The 12,819-nt window shown below is 41.6% G+C and overlaps 1 pseudogene; it reads left to right on the top strand.

Moving 5' to 3' along the window:
• The first annotated feature begins 11,455 nt into the window (after nucleotides 1-11,455).
• LOC103270768 lies at nucleotides 11,456-11,891 on the top strand (annotated as a pseudogene).
• The last annotated feature ends 928 nt before the right edge of the window (nucleotides 11,892-12,819 follow it).

A 12,819-nucleotide genomic window follows, 5' to 3' on the forward strand; every position in this document is an offset into this window, starting at 1 on the left:
CACCTCAGCCTCCCAAAGGCGCGGGATTACAGGCTGAGCCACCGAGCCCGGCTAGAACTATTCCTAAAGAGAGGCTAAGTCACCGAGCCCAGCCTATAGGTTTTTTAAAGAATCTTGTAATCCAGCCAAGTGCAGTGGCTCATGCCTGTAATTCCAGCACTTAGGGAGGCTGAAGGTGAAATGATTGCCTGAGTCTAGGGGTTCGAGACTAGGCTGGGCAACTTGGCGAGACCTCCTCTCTGCAGTAAAATAAAAAGATTTGCCAGGCGTGGTAGTACATGTCTATAGTTTCAACTACTTGGAAGACTGAGGCAGAAGGATCTCTTGAGCCCAACAGGTTGAGTTGCCACTGCACCCCACCTCACTGACAGAGTGAGACCCTGATACACACACACACACACACACACACACACACACACACACACACACACACAATTTAATCCATAGGTTCTATCTTCATCCTCCTCATTCTTTCTTTTTTCAAAAAAGGGTGTCTTAGTTATCTCTTGCTGTGTAACACAATTTAGCAGCATAAAACAGTATGCTTTATACCACATTTCTGTGGCTTAGTATTTTTTGGCATGGTCCTCTGCTTTGGGGCTCCAAACAAGACTGCAGTCCAAGTGTCAGCCAGGGCTGAAATCATCTCCAGGTATGACTGGGGAAGGATCTGTTCCAAGTTCATTCAGTGGTTGTTGGCAGGATTTAGTTCTTTTGGGGCAGTTAGACTGAGGTCCTCAGTTCTTTGTTGGTTGATAGATGGAGACCACCTTCAGTTCCTTGCCATGCGGATTTCTCCATCATAGCAGCTAGTTTCATTAAAGCAAGCAAGAGAGAAAAAGTGCCAGCAAGAAAGAAGTCTCAGTTTTTTTATAACCTAATCTCAGAAATGACAACTCATAATCATTGCCATATTCTTTTCATTACAAACCATCCACTAGGTCCAGCCCACACTCATGGGGATGGGCCCACATAAAAACATGATTTAGGAGGTGGAGATCATTTGAAGCCTTTTTTTTTTTTTTGAGTTGGAGTCTCACTCTTGTCACCCAGCCTGGAGTATAGTGGCATGTTCATGGCCACCGCAATCTCTACCTGCTGGGTTTAGGCAATCCTTCCACCTTCCGCCTTCCAATAGCTGGAACTACTTGAAACTCATGCCACCATGCACGCCTAGTGTTTGTGATTTATTGTAGAGACGAGACCTCACTAAGTTCCCAGGCTCGTCTCGAACCCCCGGGCTCAGGCAATCCTCTCACCTTGGCCTCCCAAAGTGCTGGGATTTTAGGCTGAGCCACTATGCCCGGCCATTTGGAGCCATTTTAGAAGACTCTCCACCTTCTAGAGATTAACTCTAAGTCCAGGTTATCTGATTGTCAGTATATTTGCCTTTTTAACATATTATTGATATCATAGGGAGAGAAGGCCCCCAGCTCCTGTATTTCATTTGTGTTTATCTGTATAGTAGCTCTATTATGAAGCAGTTTCCCTCTGTGCCAGTGTGATAAGTGTCTTGTTTATATATGTCAGTAACTGGACTTAGTTGGTAAGAATCATGGGGTAGGTTGATTGACTTCACACTCTTTTACCTTGATCAAAAAATGAAGTCACCAGCTTCTTAAAAACATACTGACTATGTATTTCACATTGTGCCAGCTCAATGATAGTAAAAAAAGGAGTATAAAAGAATAAGAAAATAGTTTATTATGAAGTATGGACAATAAGTACAAAACATAAGAAAGTAGCATCAGGTCAATTCAACCAGTACTTTTTGAGTACTTTCTATGTATGAAGTTCCATGTTAAGTGCCATGGTAAATAAAAAACTCTGTAGGACAACTTACCTTTGGTTTTCCTTAGGTATGATATGAGATAAATCTATAATGCATAATATAGACTAAGAACATTGCTCAAGGAGAGATATGGACAAAGTGCTTTGGGAGCATAGGACCAAGAGGCTTAGAATGTTAGAACCAAAAGGGCAATTAGAGATAATCAGGTCTAGTGGTCTTCACCATTTTGGAGATATGGAGCCGTTTGGTTAGGAAAGGAACCTTGCTAGAATAAGGGGATCAAGTGAAATTAGGAAGAGAGTATAAAATTTTCAGCTGCTAAGAAGCAGAACTGAATTTGAAATAGGTAGCTTTGGATCACAGAATATAGTATTATAGAACTGAGGACTTTTAAAATAAAACTTAACATCCATACTGGCCAAAGGTAGAATTCTGTATCTGCTTTGTGTACCTATAGTATAACAATAACAATGTTTTATAGCTTTCAAGGTACTTTCACATACATTATTTTGTTTGATCCTCATAATTTTGTAGTCAAGATTGTCATTTCTGTTTTACAAATGAGGAAACGAATAATTCTTCAAAGATCACAGAAATGGTAAATCAGAGAGACAAGACTAGAACACAGGATTCCACTGCCCATTGTACTACCTGGTATGTGTGAGTACTGTTTTTTTGTTTTGTTTTTAATACTGTAGAGATTGATTTGAGACTTGTTGGCAAACATGGCTTAGTAAAAGAAAGAGAGAGACACAGTCATAGCTACAAGAAGGAACTTGGGGCAGGCAGTGGGGCAGTATGGGGGGGATGCAGAAAATTGGCAAGGAGCCTGATTATTCTGACTTGGGTATCTTCCCTGTCAGTTACAGCTTGGCTATGTCTCTGGCCCTGTAGTATGCACAGCCCAGTATTCTATTCCTGACAGCACCAAGATAAAGTACGTAGAAGGGTATTTTTTTCTTACATTATAATAAGAGAGATGAGATGTATGCATAAACAGAAAACTTCTAAAGTGGGGATCTGGGCACTTAGGAATCAGTCCAAAGGAAGTCACATTCTAAGTTGAATGTGAAGGTAAAAAGATTTAAAACCTTTGGGTGATCTGCACCTATTAGTACTTGCATCTTATACATGTGGCAGTGCTAGGATAGCACCCCATTCAACAACAACAACAAAAAAACCCCTCAACTCTACTTTCTGTTTATCACCTTCACTTTGATACAGGCAAACTTTTCTAAAAAGCTGTCTGTCTTCACTGCTTCACTCCTCTTACAACCCATTCCTGCCTGGCATCTGCTCCTATTATTTTTCTGTAGCTGCTTTTACTGAGGTCATTAATATCTTCCACAAAGCTGAATGCAACAGACTTAGTACTCTTTAATTTTCTCACTGCTATTGACACAGAACACTCCTTCCTTCCAGAACCACTCTTCTCTTGACTCCAGTGACACAGTACTATTCTTCCTTCTACTTCTTTGCTGTTTTTGCAGGCTCATCTTCCTTTCTACAGCTATTAAATGTTCTTTGCTCCCAGGCCCTCCTCCCTCTCACAGTAGACATTCTCCCAGGTGATCTCAAGTCATCCCATTGGCTTTAGTAGCCACACCTCTATGGACATGACTCAAAAATTTATATCTTTAGCCAGGATCACTCTTTTGGGCTATACACCCATTCATTTATTGTCAGCCAGACATTGGGAATATAGTGATGAGTGAATAGAATGGGGAGAGACAAACAATAAATAAACAAAGTATCAGATAGGATTAAGTGCTAAGATAGGTATAAACCAGGATGATATATTAGAAGTTGAGAGCCAGCTTCATGTTGGTTCCCCTGAGGTAGTACATTTTTTTTTTTAGAGACAGGATCTTGCTCAGTTGCTCAGGCTGGAGGGCAGTGGTGCAACCATAGCTCACTGCAGCCTTACACTTCTAAGCTGAAATGCTCCTCCTACCTAAGCCTCCCAAGTAGCTAGGACTACAGGCATGTGCCACTTCTCCTGGTTAATTTTTAAACTTTTTTTTTTTTTTTTTGAGTTGGAGTCTCACTCTGTCACCCAGACTGGAGTGCAGTGGCCGCTCCCGGCCACCGCAGCCTCGACCTGCTGGGCTCTGGGGATCCTTCCGCCTCAGCCTTCTAAGTAGCTGAAACTACAGGCGCACGCTACCACGCCTGGCTAATTTTTGATTTATTGTAGAGATGAGGTCTTGCCAGGTTGCCCAGGCAGGTCTCGAACCCGTGGGCTCAGGCAATCCACTCACCTCAACCTCCCAAAGTGCTGGGATTACAGGCTGAGCCACCGAGCCCGGTTAATTTTTTTGGAAAGATGAGGGTCTTGCTGTGTTACCGTGACTGGGCTTGATCTCCTGGCCTCAAGTAATCCTCCTACCTTAGCCTCCCAAAGTGTTGGAGTTATAGGCGTGAACCACCATGCCCAGATGAGGTGGTAAAATGTATGCTGACTTTTGAATGACCAAAAGGAGTCAGCTGTGTCAAGGGAAGTGCAAAGTTTCTAAGGCAGGAATGAACAGAATGTGTATGAAACAGGAATTGAGGAGGGTAACTGGCAGGAAATGAGGTCAGAAAGGTAGATAGGGCCTTATAAGACCTTGTAGGCTATAGTGAACACTTTGAATTATTCTAAGTAAAATGGAAAGCCATTGAAGGTTTTTTGTTTGTTTTAACAGGTTAGAGTCTTAATCTAATTAAATTTTTAGAAACTTAACTTCTACTCTTTGGATAATGGCCTATCTGGCGACAATTGGTAGCCAGAAGGCTTAAGGAGGCTATTGTAGTAAGGCAGGGTGAGAGCAGCTTAGACTAGGGTGCAAAGAGGGGATGCAGAGAGCAGAGAGACAGATTAAAAAACAACTGGGAAGTAAAGTTCATATGATCTGCTTATAGATTTGCATGTAGAGTGTGAGGGAAAGAAAGAAAAATCAGGATGATTCTAAGTGTTTGACCTGGATACTTTGGTGAATGGTGGTAGATGGGGGAAGATTTGAAAAGGAATGGGTTTGGGGAGAGAAGGATGGAAAGTGAATACCATCATGAATGTGTATATGTATATATGTGAATGTGTGATGTCAGATATCTAGGCAGAGATGTCAGGTAGGCTGTTGGATATGTTGGAGTTCAGAGAGGTTAATACTGGAGATAAAAACTTGAAAGTAATTGGCATTAAAATTCTTGGGACTGGTAAAGATTACCCAGAAAAGGGGGGTAGAGATAATGAAAAGAGATCTCAGGACTGACCTTGATTGAGCAGAGGAGGAGAAGCCAACAAAGAATGGGATTGATCAACCAGTGAAATAGGAAGATCAGGAAGTCATATCCTGGAGCAAGAAGAATGTGTTTCAATGGATGCTGTTTAGAGGTGCAATAAGGTAGAGACCAAAAAATGACTGTAGAGCTTGGTGATGTTGAGGCTTTGGACCTTGATGAACAGTTTCAGTAGAGTGTTGAGGATAGAAGCCTGATTGGCACAAACTGAGAGAATGAGCGGTAAGGAAATGAAGATGAGTAAGGATAACTCTGGAAGAGGTGTTGCTGCAGAGTAGAGCAGAGACATTGGGGCTGGAGTAGCCAGAAGGAGCTGTGAGTTCAAGGGAGAATTTTTTTTGTTTTTGCTTTTTGCTTGTTTTGCTTTTTAAGATGGGAAAGTCTAGAATTTTGCTTCTCAGATGTGATACATGGATCAAACTGGAAACTTGCTAGAAACACAGAATCCTTAGGCCCTACCCTAAACCCACTAAACCAGAATCGTAATTTTCAAGAGATCCCCAGCTGATTTGTATGCACATTAAAGTTTGAGAAGCACTGGTCTAAAGGAGGCTTCTCAAGCTATCTGTGCTGCAGGACCAATTAATTTTTTTCTAATATGTCAGGGACCTACATGTGGGACTACTGTATATGATTTGTACATACTCTACATGTGACTCATGTGAGTTCAACACCTTTACTAGTCTAGACCCTCTTTGAGACGAGCCCATGGATTATGTGGATCATGGACTTGAATGTTTTTTTAAAATAAAATTTTTATTTTAAATATGTGGGGTACAATTCAGGGTTAGGTATACAAATGTTCACACCTGCCCCCCCCCCCCAGTACTTGAATGTTTTATCAGTGTCAACTTGCTATACAAATACATAAATGCTTACTTTGTCTCTGTGGTTATAACAGTAACAGATTGTGAGCCTGTGCTGATTTGTGGAACACACTTTGAAAAGCATTCTTCTAGAGTATGTTGTTAGGTTGATAGGCAGGCGCCTACAAAGAGAGAAAAGTGATGACATGGGGAGTGGGCTGGGGATAATGCATATGAAAATGAGAGGGAACCAGATTCATAATATATATGAAACATTATACTTTTTATTTATTTTTTCCCTCCCACTCCCAGCCCCCAAAAGTTATACTTTATACACCAAATGGAATATGAACACTCTTCATTGTAACTGTAGGGAAAGCAGAATGCTGCCAGTTGTTAAGCTTGAAGGTAGGAAGATAAGTGCCTGAATGTTGCTTCTTGGTGACAAAGTTATCAGCTAAAGAGGACTGAAAGTTTATTAAGAGAGAGTAGGGTGCAAAAGAGTCATTTTGGAGAGTGGAAAAGTGAATCTATTAGGGAAAATATAGCAGAATTGCATCAAGGGACATGTTCGTAATTTGTGGTAATAAATTATTTTATTTTATTTTTTTGAGTTGGGTCTCTCTGTTGGAGTGCAGTGGCAGGATGACGACTCACTGCAGCCTCAAACTTCTGGGTTTAAGTGATCCTTCCACCTCTGCCTCCTGAGTTGCTGGGATTATAGGCATGTGCCACCATACCCAGCTAATTTTTTAATTTTTTTGTAGAGACGAGTTCTTGCTATGTTGCCTAGGCTGATCTCAAACTTCTGGGCTCAAGCAATTTTCCTGCCTCAGCTTCCCAAAGTGCTAGGATTACAGCTGTGAGCTGCCATGCCTAGTTATTTGTGTTAATAAATTTAAAATAATACCAGTCAATGTGGTTATTTTCTCTAGTGGCACTTAGCTGCTTTGTTGTAGACCTGGAGAGGTTGTTAGTTTGTTTTAACTGGGACTGAAGCTTTAAGTATGAAGGGGAGAGGACAAGTGACTTAAAGGTGTTTAAAAGGGACTGATTATGAGGGAAGTGAAATGAAGGAAGAGGCATGTAGTTTGGATAAATTACTTAACTTTTATTTTATCAGATGGGGATAATAGTATCTCTCTCACAGGGTTATTATAAGGATTTAATTCATATTGAGTGCTTAGAATGGTATCTGGTACATAGTAAGTGCCCAGTATCTGCTTGTTATCGTTGGCTATCATTACTATCATTTCTCCTGGACTACAGAACTATACTCCCAACTGATATCTTGGCTTCATTCCTACCTCCTTTTGTTATGCATACTGAAGCCAAAGCAATCTTCTTGAAATTCATGCATCATACCCTTATTTAATACCAAAATGACTTCTGTAGCTCTTTGGATAAGAACTCAAATCCAGGCCGGGCACAGTGGCTCATACCTGTAATCCCATCACTTTGGGAGGCAGAGGTGAGAGAATTGCTTGAGCCCAGAAGTTGGAGACCAGCCTAGGCAACATAGTGAGAACTTGTCTTTACCAAGTAAATAAATAAATACATTAGCTGGGCGTGGTGGTACCTAGGAGGTCAAGACTGCAATAGCCATAATTGTGACAGTGTATTCCAGCCTGGGCAACTGAGTGAGACCCTAACTCCCCCAAATAAACAAACAAACAAACAAAAAGAAAAAAAGGCTGGGCATGGTGGCCCATGCCTATAATCCCAGCACTTGAGGAGGTGGAGGCTAGAGGATTGTTGGAGTCCAGGGGTTCCAGAGAAGCCTGGGCAACTTGGCGAGACCTCATCTCTACAGTAAATTGAAAAATTAGCCGGGTGTGGTGGCGCACTTGGAAGACTGAGGCAGAAGGATCACCTGAGCCCAGCAGGTCAAGACTGTAGTAACCATGATCATGCTACTGTACTGCAGCCTGGGTGACAGTATGAGACCCCGACTCGGCGGGGGGTGGGAGAGGGTATGTGTGGAAAGACCCAGATTCATAATTTGGCCTCCAAGGGCCTGCATGGTGTAGCAGCTCTGGTCATACCTCTCCAGTATCATCTTACCCTATACTTCTTCGTTCTTTGGCCACATGATCCACACTTAGTTCCTCAAACTCACCGTGCTCCCTCTTCTACTTGTTCTACTTGGAACGTTCTCACTAGTGGAGGCTTCCTAGACCTCCTTGAGTACATTTCTATTAAATTGTGTTTTATATAATTTATATTTAATAATTTTTTTCTTTTTTTTTTTTTGAGTTGGAGTCTCACTCTGTCGCCCAAACTGGAGTACAGTGGCCACTCCTGGCCACCGCAGCCTCGACCTGCTGGGCTCCGGCGATCCTTCCGCCTCAGCCTTCCAAGTAGCTGGAATTACAGGCATGCGCTACCACACCCAGCTGATTTTTTGATTTATTGTAGAGATGAGGTCTCGCTGCCCAGGAGGGTCTCAAACCCACGGGCTCAGGCAATCCACTCACCTCAGCCTCCCAAAGGCGCGGGATTACAGGCTGAGCCACTGAGCCCGGCTATTTAATAATATTTTTAACTCGATGTTTTTCCGTTGCACTATACTATAAGTACCATGGAGACAGATCTGTTTCTACTCACTTTTATCTCCAGTGCTTACCTCAGGGCTTGATGCATTGTAGGCAGGCATTCAGTATTTGAGTGAATAAATGAAAGTTTGAACAAATAGACAAGTTACCAGTTGTTTCTTGTAGTTGTGTGATGTTTGGGCTGTGAATCAGGACTGGCTTTTCTGAGGGTAAGATTAGAGAGATAGCTCCTTAGACAGGTGGTATAATGGCGAGGAGAAAGTAACACCTGGAGCAGAAATGCCTGGGTGAGAACCACTTATCAAGCTAAGTGACTTTGAGCCTTTATTTCTTCCTCATTTATATAATAAGCACGATGGTATTTATCTGATTAGAGTTACTGTGAAGATTAAATTAGGTAAGAAAATTCTTTTGACTCCTTTCTCCTTAGGGTGATTGTTGTGACTTGCTGTTTAACCTGCTGTAATCTTGTGGCCTCTTGATACTGTAATCATAGCATCCTAGATGTTAAAGGAACCCAGCATGTCCTTCTGATTTGGCCAACTTTCTTAAAACCGGTGACTAACAGTTTTAGACATACGGTTCTATTGCTAAACCTCACAAACATGAGCAAAGAAGCCTAATCTCAATTACAGACCACTTTTAGAGGAGGAAACAGCAGAGCCAGGTGGTAGTTCTTTGAGTGCCAGCTTTCAAATAGATACCAGTCTCAAGCTAGTTTTATCAATTGTTTATTAATAGATGCTCCCAAATTGCGTGAACATTCTTAAGTAATTCCAATTTTTTTCATACTCTTGGCTCCTTGTTTGGTTTCTTTGGTAAGGTGAAAAAGAACCTGACGCACAGAGATGGAATTGCCGGATTCTAATCTTGTCTCTGTTCCTAGCTTCCTAAAAGGGTCTCACAAATCTGTTTGCTCATCTGTCATATATGAAATAAGAGTATCTGCTTCTCATCCCAAGGGTTATATAGATTGTAAGTTCTTTTGGGAGAATTAGAAGCACTTTAGATGAAAGGTATTATTTTGGCAGCCCTTGATCATACATAGATATTGACATATCTATTATTGACACAATTTAAGGATTATTGACAGGAGTTTTAAAAATTATTTTAAAATTTTGAATAATTTAAAAATCAAATGAATTGACATGTCTCTATTTTTGCCTTTTGGGACCTTTTACTTATAGTTTCTTCAAGGACATTTGGAGATAGCATGGATGGATGTTATACATGGTGTTGCTAGAAAGGACAATACCTTTTCATTTTTTATTTGTATTTATTTATTTATTAAAAATATGGACCGCTTCACAGATTTGCGTGTCATCCTTGTGCAGGGTCCACAGTAATCTCTGTACTGTTCCAATTTTAGTATATGTGCTACCGAAGCAAGCACAACATATTTTTAAATATCATTTAGTCTGGTCTTTTTGTTCTACTGATGAAACTGAATTTAAAAGACTTACCTGAGGTGGCAGTTCTAGGGCTGTCACCTGGACTTTTACTTCCTATCCAAGGTTCTTTACACTTAGCGGGTGTGTTATCTTATTCTCAGTCTCCCACTTTAGGCAGAAAATATCATTTGCTCTGAATTTTCCCCTTGTTGTGGGCAAGGGAATTAGAGAGAAGGTGGTGAGAAAAAGGCAAGCCTTACAGAAATTGACGAGTCTTCTGCAGCTCATGTATTTTCTTCTTCTTCTTTTTTTTAAAACAGGATTTATTGAGAGGACAGAAAAGCTCCCACCGTGGGAGGGGACATGAAGGGGTTGCCCATGATTTTTCTTCTACTTTTACCTAGTGTGTTCCAGACTTCAACATGAAGTAACTTGAGTGTGATGGCATTCAGGTTAGCTGCTTTTACCGATCCAGATGGTTGTAGGCTGACTTTTTACCAAGCTGCTGGCACTCTTTAGCCCCAGACCTACTGATTGCTCTCACCTTGTCCTGCCATCAGACTGTTTGCCAGGTGGGCTTTTTGGTGAAGAGATTGCACAGGGCAGAAAAACCATTAAAATTTCTCCTGGCTTACACCTATAAACCCAGCACATGGGAGGCCAAGGCAGAATGATCACCTGAGGCCACGAGTTCAGGAATGACCTCAGGAGTTTTAAGACCACCCTGGGCAACATAGTGAGACCTTGACTCTACAAAAAAAGTTGTTTTGTTTTTTTTTTGAGTTGGAGTCTCACTCTGTCGCCCAGACTGGAGTGCAGTCAAACCCGCGGGCTCAGGCAATCCACTCACCTCAGCCTCCCAAAGCGCGGGATTACAGGCTGAGCCACCGAGCCCGGCTAAAAAAAGTTTTTTTATTTAGCCAGGTGTAGTGGCTAACACCTGTAGTATCAGCTACTCTGGTGGGAGGATGGTTTGAGCCCAGGAGGTTGAGACTGCAATGAGCCATGATTGTAGGGCAGCAGAGCAAGACCACCTTAAAAAATTCTCCTGGCCTTTTCTTGAACAATCATGAATGCTGCTTCAGCAATTATAGAGGGAAAAAACTAATGTCTCTGTGCTTCTTATTATATAATTTAGGAGCACTAAATTTGACTCTTGGGATTTTGGCCATCTGAGCTTTTAATTTTTATCTTGCACTCTCATTTTCCATCTTCACCTTTCTTCTTTGCTTATTTCTGGAAGACCTCAAAAGGTTGATTAGTAGATGGGGGGTGGCCTGGTGTAACAGAATTTTAGGTAATGGTTTCTCTGCCTCTGTGATCCCAAGTTACTCTATTTTTTTTCTAATACAATTTTTTCTGATAACAGAAAGTAAAATTATCGTTGTGTTTACTCTTTAGTAATGAGTCTGAGGGAGGTTTTTCTAGTAACTATGAATGACCCAGAGTTATTTCAGTTTGGATAATTTCTGTTGTCCTACTTTCAGGTTTCACAGATTTATCTGTCATCTCTATTCTGTTTTTAAGTCGATTCAGTGAGCTTTAAAAGTTCAGAAACTATATTTCTATTAAAATTTTTTTACTACTCTCTGTCTTATCTGCATTGGGAGCTGCTCTTTTGCCACAGCCTCTTACCCCCTGAAAATGTACACCTGCTTCAAGTTCGTCTCCACTCCCTCTTTGGTCAAGAGTACCTCTCAGCTGCTGAGAGGTACTCATTGCTGTGGTGCTGAAATGACCAGAGACACTGCCAGATGAGAGTTTCAGCAGCTTGGCGGTCTCATATCCCCTTACCTCACTTGTCCCTACCCACGGCTTCCAAACCAGCACCATTTCAAGGGACATCAACACAGCAACCAAGTTCACTGGGGCTAGGGCTGCCACAGTTGGGGTGGCTGGCTCTGGGGCTGGGATTGGGACTGTGTTTGGGAGCCTCATCATTGGTTATGCCAGGAATCTTTTTCTGAAGCAACAGCTCTTCTGTGCCATTCTGAGTTTTGCCTTCTTGGAGGCCCTGGAACTCTTTTGCCTGATGGTAGCCATTCTTATCCTCTTTGCCATGTGAAGGAGCTATCTCCACATCCCATCATTCTTTCTCCCGCATCTCCTCTGCCCTACTTGTTCTTTTTTCTGTAGCTCCCTAGGCAGCCCTGGTTGACTCAGGGTTTGACAGAGGGAAGATAAATAAATACTGTAGTAATAAGAGAACATATATATATATATATATATATATATATATGTATATATATACTTAATTTTGTTTCCCACACTTTGGGAGGCAGAGGCAAGAGGATTGTGTGAACCCAGGGGCTCAAGACCAGCCTCAGCAACTTGGCAAGACCTCATCTCTACAATAAATAAATAAAAAATTAGCCAGGAGTGGTGGCACTCACCTGTAGTTCCAGCTACTTGGAAAGCTGAGGCGGAAGAATTGCCTGAGCCCAGCAGGCTGAAGTTACTGTGGCCATGAACTTGCCACTGCATTTTATCCAGCCTGGGTGACAGAGCGAAACTCCGATGCTAAATAAATCTTTTTTTTCAATTTCTCTTTTGACATTTACTGATTTCCCCCCCCCTTCATTTTGAACATATTTTCTTTTAACTCACTGAGCTCAGTAATAATAGCTATGTTAATATCCTTGTCTGATAATTCCAACATCTAGGTCATTTTGGAATTGCCTTTTCTGATTGTCTTTTCCCTTGCAAATGGTTCTCATTTTTCTAGTTATGTAATTTGGAGTTGTAGTCTTTATACTGTGAACGTAATGTGGAGATTCTGGTTTCTGTTGACGCTTTTGATTTATCAGATGATTATCTCAGACTCAAACTGCAAAACTGTGTTGTATCTGCAGTGGGTTAATAGCAGTTCAAACCTCAATCCAGTTCTTTTCTTGTTAGCTGAGGAGAAACTGAGACGAGCTTGTATGGTTTAGAGGAAAGCCAGAGACTTGGGCAGAATTGCAAACAGAGCTTGGGACTCTCCTTCTGTGGCT

This window comes from Carlito syrichta, unplaced genomic scaffold (genome assembly GCF_000164805.1).
Source record: "Carlito syrichta isolate Samal-C Ts95f unplaced genomic scaffold, Tarsius_syrichta-2.0.1 Scaffold108052, whole genome shotgun sequence".
Lineage (NCBI taxonomy): Eukaryota > Metazoa > Chordata > Mammalia > Primates > Tarsiidae > Carlito > Carlito syrichta.